Source organism: Heloderma suspectum, chromosome 12, assembly GCF_057233095.1.
Source record: "Heloderma suspectum isolate Gila_16-S chromosome 12, 16-S_ref, whole genome shotgun sequence".
Taxonomy (NCBI): Eukaryota; Metazoa; Chordata; class Lepidosauria; order Squamata; family Helodermatidae; genus Heloderma; species Heloderma suspectum.
The window spans coordinates 26,652,436-26,662,644 of record NC_139469.1 but is presented as its reverse complement, the minus strand read 5'-3'; positions in this window follow the sequence as shown (position 1 = coordinate 26,662,644).

Sequence of the window (10,209 nt, the reverse complement as noted above, 5' to 3'; positions counted from 1 at the left end):
GGTCCGATAAGCAATTACAGCTGCCCCCTCCCAAGAGAGGCCGTCCTTCCTGACTCTGAAGGCATGGAGGAAAGCAGACCAGGAAACTCATCTTTGCAAGGCGAGTGTCTCTTTGCAGTACACTTGCAAAAGAGGTCTGGGCTACCACCCTGAAAACTCTTATGGACAACAGGCAATGATCTGTGGATGGTCTGCCACGCTCAACAGGGCAGGACAGTATCAAGTCCCATCTGTGTGAAACCTTATCAACTTCACAGAGCCAAGTCATTTTCCCACCACCAAAAGTCATCTTTAAGTCTCTCCCCACAAACATGCATCACCAGTCGAAACATCTCTACTTACAGTTTGGCCTTCGCCATCTGTCTGGGTTGCTGACTCTTCTCTGCCTGGGCAAGAGATGCTCCCACTTTCTTCTTCTCCTCCAGTTCCTTTCTGCCCAATGCTTCCTCCTTCGTTCCCCAGCTTCAGTCTCTTCCCCTCAGGTTGTGGATCATCCACTTCCTCTCGTCTCATCTTGCCATCTCGGACTCTCTGTTTCGCTGCATCCTCCAGGCTGCCAGAAGGATTGGACATTTTTAAATAAAAGATGATGGTGGGGCACTTGACTGTATTTATTTTAGCCTAGCAAAGCTGCCTCTTTGGGGAAAGCTTTGGGGTTTTCTGAGAGTGTGCTCCCTCTCTCTCTCCCTCGATATGCTCAGTCCTCTTTTAAAAATTTAGCTCCTGTTTCAGTGCCTTCGCAAAAAGCTTGCCCATGTCACTTCCATTTCTTTAGCTCCCTCTGCTGCTAGCTGGAGAAACTCCATTGTCAGCACAATTCCATTAAGCACACACTGGGCGCAAACTTAATATCTCTCTCCCCATGCACGCAATAACCTTTTGTATATTGATCACTTCTCTCACCAATGATTACTTTGACTAAATCCCCAGTTTCTCTGTTCTGATGATCCCGATTCTATAGGAGCAGAGTTTGGTTGGTTGGTTTCATTAAAGAATCCTACTGTCCTTAAATATGATCTGGCAGTTTGGGTCACATCAATAGCCCTTATCTATCTATGCCAAAATCCAAGCAATGAGATTTTTGCACACCCAAGTGCTGTGGAATTTAGTGCACTGTTTGTTTGCCCAAGGTGTTGAGGAAATGTTCACTTAAAGAAGGTACATGTTTCTAGCCCTCATTGTGCAAGACAATTGTTTGAGGAAAGGTGATGGATAGATTCATTGGGAAATATGTTTCCTAGGGTAACAGTCAGGGTTTCTTGTTTTGTTTCAAGCACCAAACATTATGTTACTTCAACAACAAACTCATCCATAGACTGCACAAAAGGTGTTTCTGAGACCTCTCCCTGTCTACTATCCTCCTTTAGAGTGACCACTATCAGGATCTTCCTTTGGGAAACAGCCTACCAGGCTCTATAAATAATGGATATAATGGCCTTGGATGGGTATCGAGATTCTGTCGGGGTCCAACCACACCCTGATCCTGAACCTGAGATCTCCTTACAGCAAGGGAAGATCAGACAGACAGACAGACACACACACACACACACACACACACAGAGAGAGAGAGAGAGAGAGAGAGAGAGAGAGAGAGAAGCTGAGCTCTTCCAAACATCCCAGTGAACTCGCCATTTCTGTAGCACTTTCAGTCCCATCATTCCAATTGAGACACTGCAGAACCTCAATTCTGAGGTTCATCAGTTATCTGGACTACAGGAAAGATCCTGCCATTGAGACCATGCTCACCAAACTCCCCAAAGCTATCCTTTACATGAGGCTATTTGGGTACCCTGGATCAGAACCGGTCCGAGAGCTAGGAAGAAGTGGAGCTTCCAGCTCATTTATAAGGCCTTCATGTAAATCAGCTGCTGATACAACAGCTCTGACAAGCTTTGCTTCAGCTACCAACTTCATATCCTCTCTCCCAGGGGTAAACATCCCCCACAGATGTTTGTGACTGTACCTCCTATCAGCCTCAGACACCACAGCCAAATGGTCAAGCATTATGGGAGCTCCCCTTCAGGATTGGGGAAATGATTGATTCATGGAGAGGCAGAACCTCAAGTGATAACAGGATCAGAGCCCCGTGTTTAGGAGGAAACAAGCTATCCGCCAGGAGGGAACCAGGCAAAAATGACATCGCCTACTGGTCAGGTTCTCTAAGCAGCAGCTAGTCAGCCAGGGCAAAACAGGATAGCTTAGGCAGGCAGCTTCCTGATGCAGAAACTCCTGGAACTTCCATAGGTGACAACAAGCTGCTCAGACTAAAGAGGAAACCCCAGGGCTGAAGCTTTATAGAGCCAGGTGAAGCACCATCAGTTCTCAAGGTCACCGGTCAGCCGGTGTGGCTTGCAATTCTCCCTAGGTGGTGGTGCTGAGTTCAGCTGATAATTCCCTCTCTGGCCATGCTGCCTCTGGTGCAAAAAGTAAGGTCCTGGTTTAAGCCTGCCGATGCCTTACAATGGGGGCTTGCATTGGCTGTTACCTGGGGCTGCTCCAGCTATTGTGCTTTTATGTCTGTATTTTTATTATTCAATTTCTCTAACACTTTACAGCCAAAGGCCTTCCAAATCACAGTGGCAGTGCTTTTTTTTTTTTAAGGTTTTTGAAATACTGTGAGTTGGATCAGGACTTAATCATACATGGAGTAGGCCGATTGAAACAAATGGGTCATGAATAATTTAAGTCCCACTGATTCTTGTCCTGAGAGACATCAAAGCCTGATCTAATCTGATCTTGGAAGCCAAGCAGGGTCAGCCGTGGTTAATACTTGGATGGGAGACCACCTGGGAATCAGGCTTCCTGCACTGAGCAGGGGGTTGGACTTGATGATCTTGTAGGCCCCTTCCAACCCTATGATTCTATGATTTCAACAGAACGAATCTAAGTATGACCACATCTAGATACAACTCAAGGTCGCAGGGCATGGTTTGAAAACACACAATGCAACACCTTTGTTGAAACTAAGCAGGTCTGGGTCTGGTTGGTGCTGAAATGGATGATCTCTTTGGAACCCTCCACGTATTGCCTTCAGTTCCATTATGGAAGAATGCTGGAGAAAGGAAGAAGAATAAAGGGTTGCATCCAGACTTATTCATACTTGGAGCAGACCCATTGCAATCAACAGGACTTAGGTTAGTCATGACTAGGGATGTCTGGATTTTGCTAAATCCATGCCATCTGTGTGTTGTGGATTGTCAGGCATCTTTCATTCCATCATCTGCTCACTGATGGAATTGGAATTTTTTTAACCTGAATTTTGTTGTACTTGTGCAAATTCACATTAGCACTAGTTCACATTAGTGCTAATGCATACTTGTGCAAATGCACTAATACACGTTAGTGAACGTGTATTGGTGCAAAAAAAAACCAAAAAAAAGTTTTTAAAAACTCTGATCCGCGAGTCCACATGACTCGGAAAAAGCTGGTCTGCTGTGGAATCAGCAGGTCAGATTCATAGAAATCCAAATTCATTTGAATCCATTGCAGATTTCTCTAACATCCCTAAAAAGGGTAAAGGTAAAGGTGTCCCCAACCAGTCATGTCTGACTATAGGGTGTGGTGCTCATCTCCATTTCTAAGCCGAAGAGCCAGCGCTGTCTGAAGACACTTCCGTGGTCATGTGGCCGGCAGGACTGAACACCAAGGTGCATGGAACGCTGTTACCTTTCCCACTGAAGCGGTACCTATTTATCTACTTGCAATTTCTTGCTTTCGAACTGCTAGGTTGGCAGGAGCTGGGACTGAAGACGGGAGCTCACTCCATCACGCGGGACTTGGGTCTCGAACTGCTGTCCTGCCGACCTTCCGGTCTGCAGTTCAGCGTCTTAACCAATAAGCCACCGCGGCCCACCTAACATCCCTAGTCATGACTAACTTAAGTCCCACTGATTGCAGTGGACCTACTCTACGTATGACTAAGTCTCCAGATACGTTTATTTACTAAGAGTGGGAGTTGTGGACCAGGGAGCATTGCAGTTCAACTCCCAAGCTCATTAGATGGCCATTCTTTTGGCTTCAGCCTTCCTCCATGTTGGGTGTGCAGACCAGACCACCTCCTCTGCCAAGCTGGAAAAGCAGGCAGTCCTGGAAATGGGTGGGGGCACAAAAAAACCAGTGCAATCACCTTCCTCAACAACTAGTTCCCCAGTAACATGGGATTGGCTTCCCAGGTTCACATGATTCCCAGGACCAGACCAAGAGTACTCTGGTCTGTAGTGTTGGGATTCTGGCTACAAGTACCCAAGGTTCTGTCCTCCTCCATTTGGTGGTACAGCATGTAGAAAATCAGTGGCTAACCCACAGTATACCTGGCCCCACCTGAGGTTCTCTTGCAACATTCCAGCAGGCTGAGCTGAGGGAGATGAGAGGAGGAAGCAGACCCATTCCACCAGCCCTGAAGAAAGGCCTCCCTCATGAAGGCTCCTCCTCCCTCAATGGTCACCAGCAGCAGCCATTCCAGCAGGCTGTGCAGAGGGAGAGCAGAGCCATTCCATCAACCCTGCAGAAGAAATTAATTTTTCTCCTTTTTCCTCTCCATTTCTTTTTCTTTGTGTGTCATGTGTCCTTATATTGTAAGCCTCTCCGCAGGGAACCATCTTGTTTCACTGATGATATGTAAGCCATTCTTGGAGACTTTTTGACTAAGGAGTGGCATAAAAATACTTCAAATAAATGAATAAACAAACACATGGGTAATAATACTGGCTGACTTTACAGCAAAGCTGTAAGTGCTGTTGTTGTTTTTTAAGATAATATAATGATATATAAATGCTAAGTGCTCGTAGTAGAAGCACGGAAGACCATTGTATTTCGAGGAGTTTGTGTCATTATCAGTTGTCTTGCTCATGTCTAGAGTGCCATTTGGGCCTGTTTAGCTGTGCCTTACACTCTTAGTTACCAGGCTGTTGACAGCTAGGGACTTGTAGATAAGGCCTTTGGCAAGATGTCAAGGCCAGCCAAGAGCAGGGATAGAAGCTATCTGTGTTGGACTGGCTGCCTGCTAATTGTTGAGGCTGGTTGTTTTCCACTCTACAAGAATGTATGAAGTCATGGGACTATGACCAGAATGGGAGGGATCAAGGAGATAGTATATGATTCCTTGGGACCTTCTCAAGGCAGAATCTCACCACAGGCCAATCCAGAATAGGTACTGCAGGCCAGGCCATTATGGGGTTACATTTTCTGCCGATAGTATCTTGATAAGAGTGTGGTGTTCCCAATAGCTTTATGCTTTTAATGTTTTTTCTTGCTTTTTCTTGCTTTATTTGCCAGTGTTAGCTAAGTAAACGTCTTTCCTTCACCCATTGGTGTGTTTATTGCCTCTGAATATCCAAAAAGAACCGTTGCCAAAAAAACCATTGGCAAAACAGTGCTCTTATTAGAGTCAATTCTGGTGCACCAGTTCGAATGATTTTTTCAAGTAAAAACATAGCAAATAAGTTGTTGGAAGAGACCTCAAAGGCCATCTAGTCCAACCCACCACCACCAATGCAGGAAATCCACTGCTCCATCATCCCTGATAGGTAGCCATCTAGCCTTTGCTTAAACCTCTAATGAAGGAGGCATCCATCACCTTCCAAGACAGCCTATCCCACAGTCAAACACCTCAAAACTTCAGGAAATTCTTCCTAACGTTTAGACAAAATCCTCTTTCTTCTAATGTGAACCTGTTGGTTTGGGTCCTACCTTCTGAAATAAACAAGAGATAAATACGTATATATATATATTATGAACAGTATATATCTCTTTCCTGCCCACCATGACCCTCAAAGTGGTGTACAATAAAATCATCAAAATAAAAACAACATTTCCAAAGAAAATATGCATCCTCCCTTCTCATAGCACCACAGAGCTGCTTCACATTCTATTTTTCATTTACAGCAATTCTACTATTAATTTCAAAGTAATTATTACAGTACTGTTTATACGTGTTCTTAGTAACATAGGAAGCTGCCTGGGACTGCGTCAGACCCTTGATCCAGCTAGCCCAGTATCGTTGACATTGACTGGCAGTGGATCTCTGGGGTTTCTGGCAGGATTCTTCCCTCACCCTACCTGGAGATGCCGGGGATCAAACCCGGGACCATCTGCACGCAAAGCAGGGGCTCTACCACTGAGCTACGGCCCTTCTTGTTTGAATTATAAATTCTTAATAAAGTATTTGATACCTATTAAGTTGCACCTTCCCTTCAGGAACATGTGGATTCTCCCCCATTTTGTCCTCACAACAAACCTATGAGGTAGTCTAGGCTGAAAAAGGGTGATTGGAGCAAGGGCAGCCAGTAGGCTTCTGAGTAGTGCAAGAGGATCTTCCAAGTCCAACTCTGTCCAACTGAACCATACTATCTCCAGTTAGCATTGCATGGTATGTTGGTCTTCAGCAAGTGGGTGGGGACAGGGCCAGTGTCAAGGGTAGGTATGGTCAGGCACCTGCCAAGGGCCCACAGCCCAGCAGGGGCCCACTGACAAACCCCCCTGGAGTTGCTCCTCCTCTTCACCATGGCAACCTGCTTGTTCACCTGCCTCGCACTTTGCCAATGGTGGTGATGAGAAGGAGAAGCAGCAGATGCCACGGCCTGCTTGCTCCCTGGCTCTCTGCCTGCCAAGCGAGGAAGCGGCAGCCATGATGAAGAAGAGGAGGAGGAGCAAGAGCAGCTGGTGACAATGGTGGTGAGAAGGCAGACTCACTGAGGGAGGGGCCCATGGAGGACGTCTTGCCCCAGGACCTTCAAAAACCTGGATCTGGCACTGGGTGGGTACCTAAGTAGGTCAAACCAGGGTCACTGTGGCCTTTGCTGAGAGGGAGACAGTTCATGGCTACAGTCACTGCAGACGTATACTGGATTCACTGGGTCTTTCTCACAAGTAAGCATGCATAGATTATAGCCTAAAACTCTTGAAGTTCAAATTTTGGAGTTGAATGGCGCAACTGGGAATTTGAATGGCGCAACTGTTGGCGCAACATTTGAATGGCGCAACTGGGAATTGCACAACATTTGAATGGCACAATGGGTTGGGAAGGCTGAATACAGTGGCGCAATGGGTTGGGAAATATTTGAATGGCGCAACTGGCAATTGTTGTACATTTTGAACATTTGCAAATATCCATTTCCAGACCAGTTCCCAAGGTTCCCGGATGAGAAAGTAAGACTTTAAAGCTGCAGTCCACACACAGTTGCTTGGGAGGAAGTCCTATTAAACTCAATGAGACCTGCGCATCAATCTTCTCTCAATAGCACAGTTGCTTGGAACAACTGAAAAGCTGCTCATCCTAAACCAGCACCAGCCCCATCCAGTGGTCAACCACATGTACATCTGAAGCACCCAGGGAATAAACCTAATCTGGTGCTTTTATATCTGATTATCGAAAGGGGGAACTGATTATCCAGATGAGTTCACAGAAATGAAAAATTCATCTCAGGTTTTCATTTTACTCACATTAGCTTCCGTGGTGAAACTTCCATTGCATTGTCCTAATTACTTCTTAAAAGCCAGTAAATATTTCATTAGCTCCTATTAGACTGCTTTATCTTCCGTGGCCCACGAACAGAGGTGTCAGCCATCATGAATAGAAGCCCAGGTGAAAATGGCTGTGTAATACCTCAGTATTCATACCCATTTCTACAGCATGTACCACTGGTGCATGTATATATTACAGACATTAAACTGGTTTAACGGTCTTTCCCTCTCCCCTCAGGAAACCTGGGAAGTGGAGGTTTTCTCTGAGCAGAGCTAAGGATCTTCAGCAAAGACATTGCTTGGAGGGAGGAGGCCAAAGCAGAGTCAGTTCTCTTTCTCTGTCCCAACGCAATGTGTGGTAAAACAAAACGTTGGATGGGACAATGCTACACTACACATTTCTCTAGCCTGTGAGCAACAGCCAATGAAATGGAGCATGAGTGCAGAAACTCAGGATGACACCACACCAGGGGGCCAGGGTCAGATAACCCACAGAGAGGGAGGGAGGGAGGGAGGGAGGGAGAGTTTGAGGGAGTTATAGAACTGTTCTAGCTAGTTCTAGCTAGTTCCAGCCCCTGCCACAAACACACACACTTGGTCCATAGCACACATGTCACTTAGGATTAGGGCTGGATGAATCTGTCGATTTCGCTTTCTCGTTTTTCCAATCTTAAAATTTGGTTCATCCTGAACTTTGAGAATTGTTATATAAAATGTTCTCATGGAAATTTGTATGCATTTTCCACCTGTTTCTCCTAATTGTGCATTCTGAACACAATTTCACCGAATATACAGTTTTTACAAGCAATTTTCCTATGAGGCGTTTCCATGCTATTTTCTATCATACTACCTTATTTTCTATAATAATGTAATACAATAATCCTATAATACCTGCATTTTTGTGTGCACTTTTCCCTAATATACGCATTTTTGTATGAGTTTTGTTCGCTAGAGAACGACATTGCACAATTCAGGGAAGTCCAAATTTCGGAGAATAACGGAGTTTCGATTTGCACATTGATGCAAAAGTGTGAAATTAGGTAAGTATACATGAAAATGCTCACCAAACCAATTTCTCCCTCACCCCTAATTATGATCTCAATTATTATTTTATTTGTCACATTTATATCCTGCCTTTCCTCCAAGGAGCCCGAGGTGGCTTACATGAGCCTCCTCCTCTCCATTTTATCCTCATAACAACCCTGTGAGATAGGTTAGGCTAAGAGTCAGTGACTGGCCCAAAGTCACTTCACTCAGGGTGCAATCCTATGGGGAGAGGCGGCCGCCTCTTTTACTCTGAGACGACCGCCTATCCAATGCATGGCAGGAGAAGCACAGACGGGATCATCTCCTGTGTGCTTCTCCTGCCCTGCATTTGTGGCTAGACAGTTGATTTCAGCTGTCTAGCTGTGGTAAGGCAGAGCGGGGGCGACAGTGGCCAGACGACACATAGGATGTGTCGTACTAGCATTTCCACCCTCCCCGCCCTGGCTGGACCCCAGGAACACCCCTTTTATGCCGCTCTGCACTGCTTTTACAAGCAAGGGGCGCGGGGCCGTTCGGCCGTTCTTAGGGACCCAACCTCGGAGCATGGGCTCTGAGGTCAGTTCCCAGAAACCGACGTATCCTATGGCTGCCTAGCCACTGACTAGTGGCCATAGGATTGCTCCCTCAGCTATCTTTATGGCTGAGTGGGTCTCCCAAGCCCCAGTACAGCACCCTAACCACTATGCCACACTGACATCTCTGGAATGCACTCCCCAGTGCAGCTCACCCGGCATCTACTGTATGGTCTTTTCAGTGCCACTCTTTTAAGAACTGTGTTAGTGCCTTCAAAACTTAAGACTGTTTTATTTTGCTGCTGCTTTTACCTTGATTTTAGGCGCTATAATGTTTTCACTCTTTGCTGCTGCTTTTATTCTGTATTGTTTTTAGTCATCGTTGCACTGTTTGTGTATGTTTCTAATGTATTGTACACTGCCCAGAGAACTTGTGTTATTGGGCAGTTTAAAAGTGCAATAAAGTTTTTAAAAAGCTATATACTTGCTCATGTAGCTATTATATCTTGGAATTGCCCCTTGCTGTTGTTTGTCCATTGCTTTGTGAACCTGTGTGGCGTAGTGGTTAGAGTGTTGGCCTGGGACTCAGAAGATCTGGGTTCAAGTCCCCACTCAGCCATGAAGCTCACTGGGTGACTCATCACTGACTCATAGGCAAACCTACCTCACAGGGTTGTTGTGAAGAAAAAATGGAAATGAGGAGGACCATGTAAGCTGCCTTGGGCTCCCCATAAGAGGGGGGGAAAGACTATAAATGTAATAAGTAACAAAAAATAGAATGAGCCCTCAAATTAACTAAAAATACTATAAATACTAATTTTTTGTCACCTGCCCAGAAGGCTTTAGCTATTGTAAAAAAGGTAAAGGTAAAGGTGTCCCCAACCAGTCGTGTCCGACTCTAGGGTGTGGTGCTCATCTCCATTTCTAAGCCGAAGAGCCAGCACTGTCCGAAGACGCTTCCGTGGTCATGTGGCCGTCAGGACTCAACACCGAGGTGCACGGAACGCTGTTACCTGTCCTGCCAAGGCGGTACCTATTTATCTACTTGCAATTTCTTGCTTTCGAACTGCTAGGTTGGCAGGAGCTGGGACTGAAGACAGGAGCTCGCTCCGTCACGCGGCACTCAGGTCTCGAACTGCTGTCCCTTCCGGTCTGCAGTTCAGCATCTTAACCACTAAGCCACCGTGGC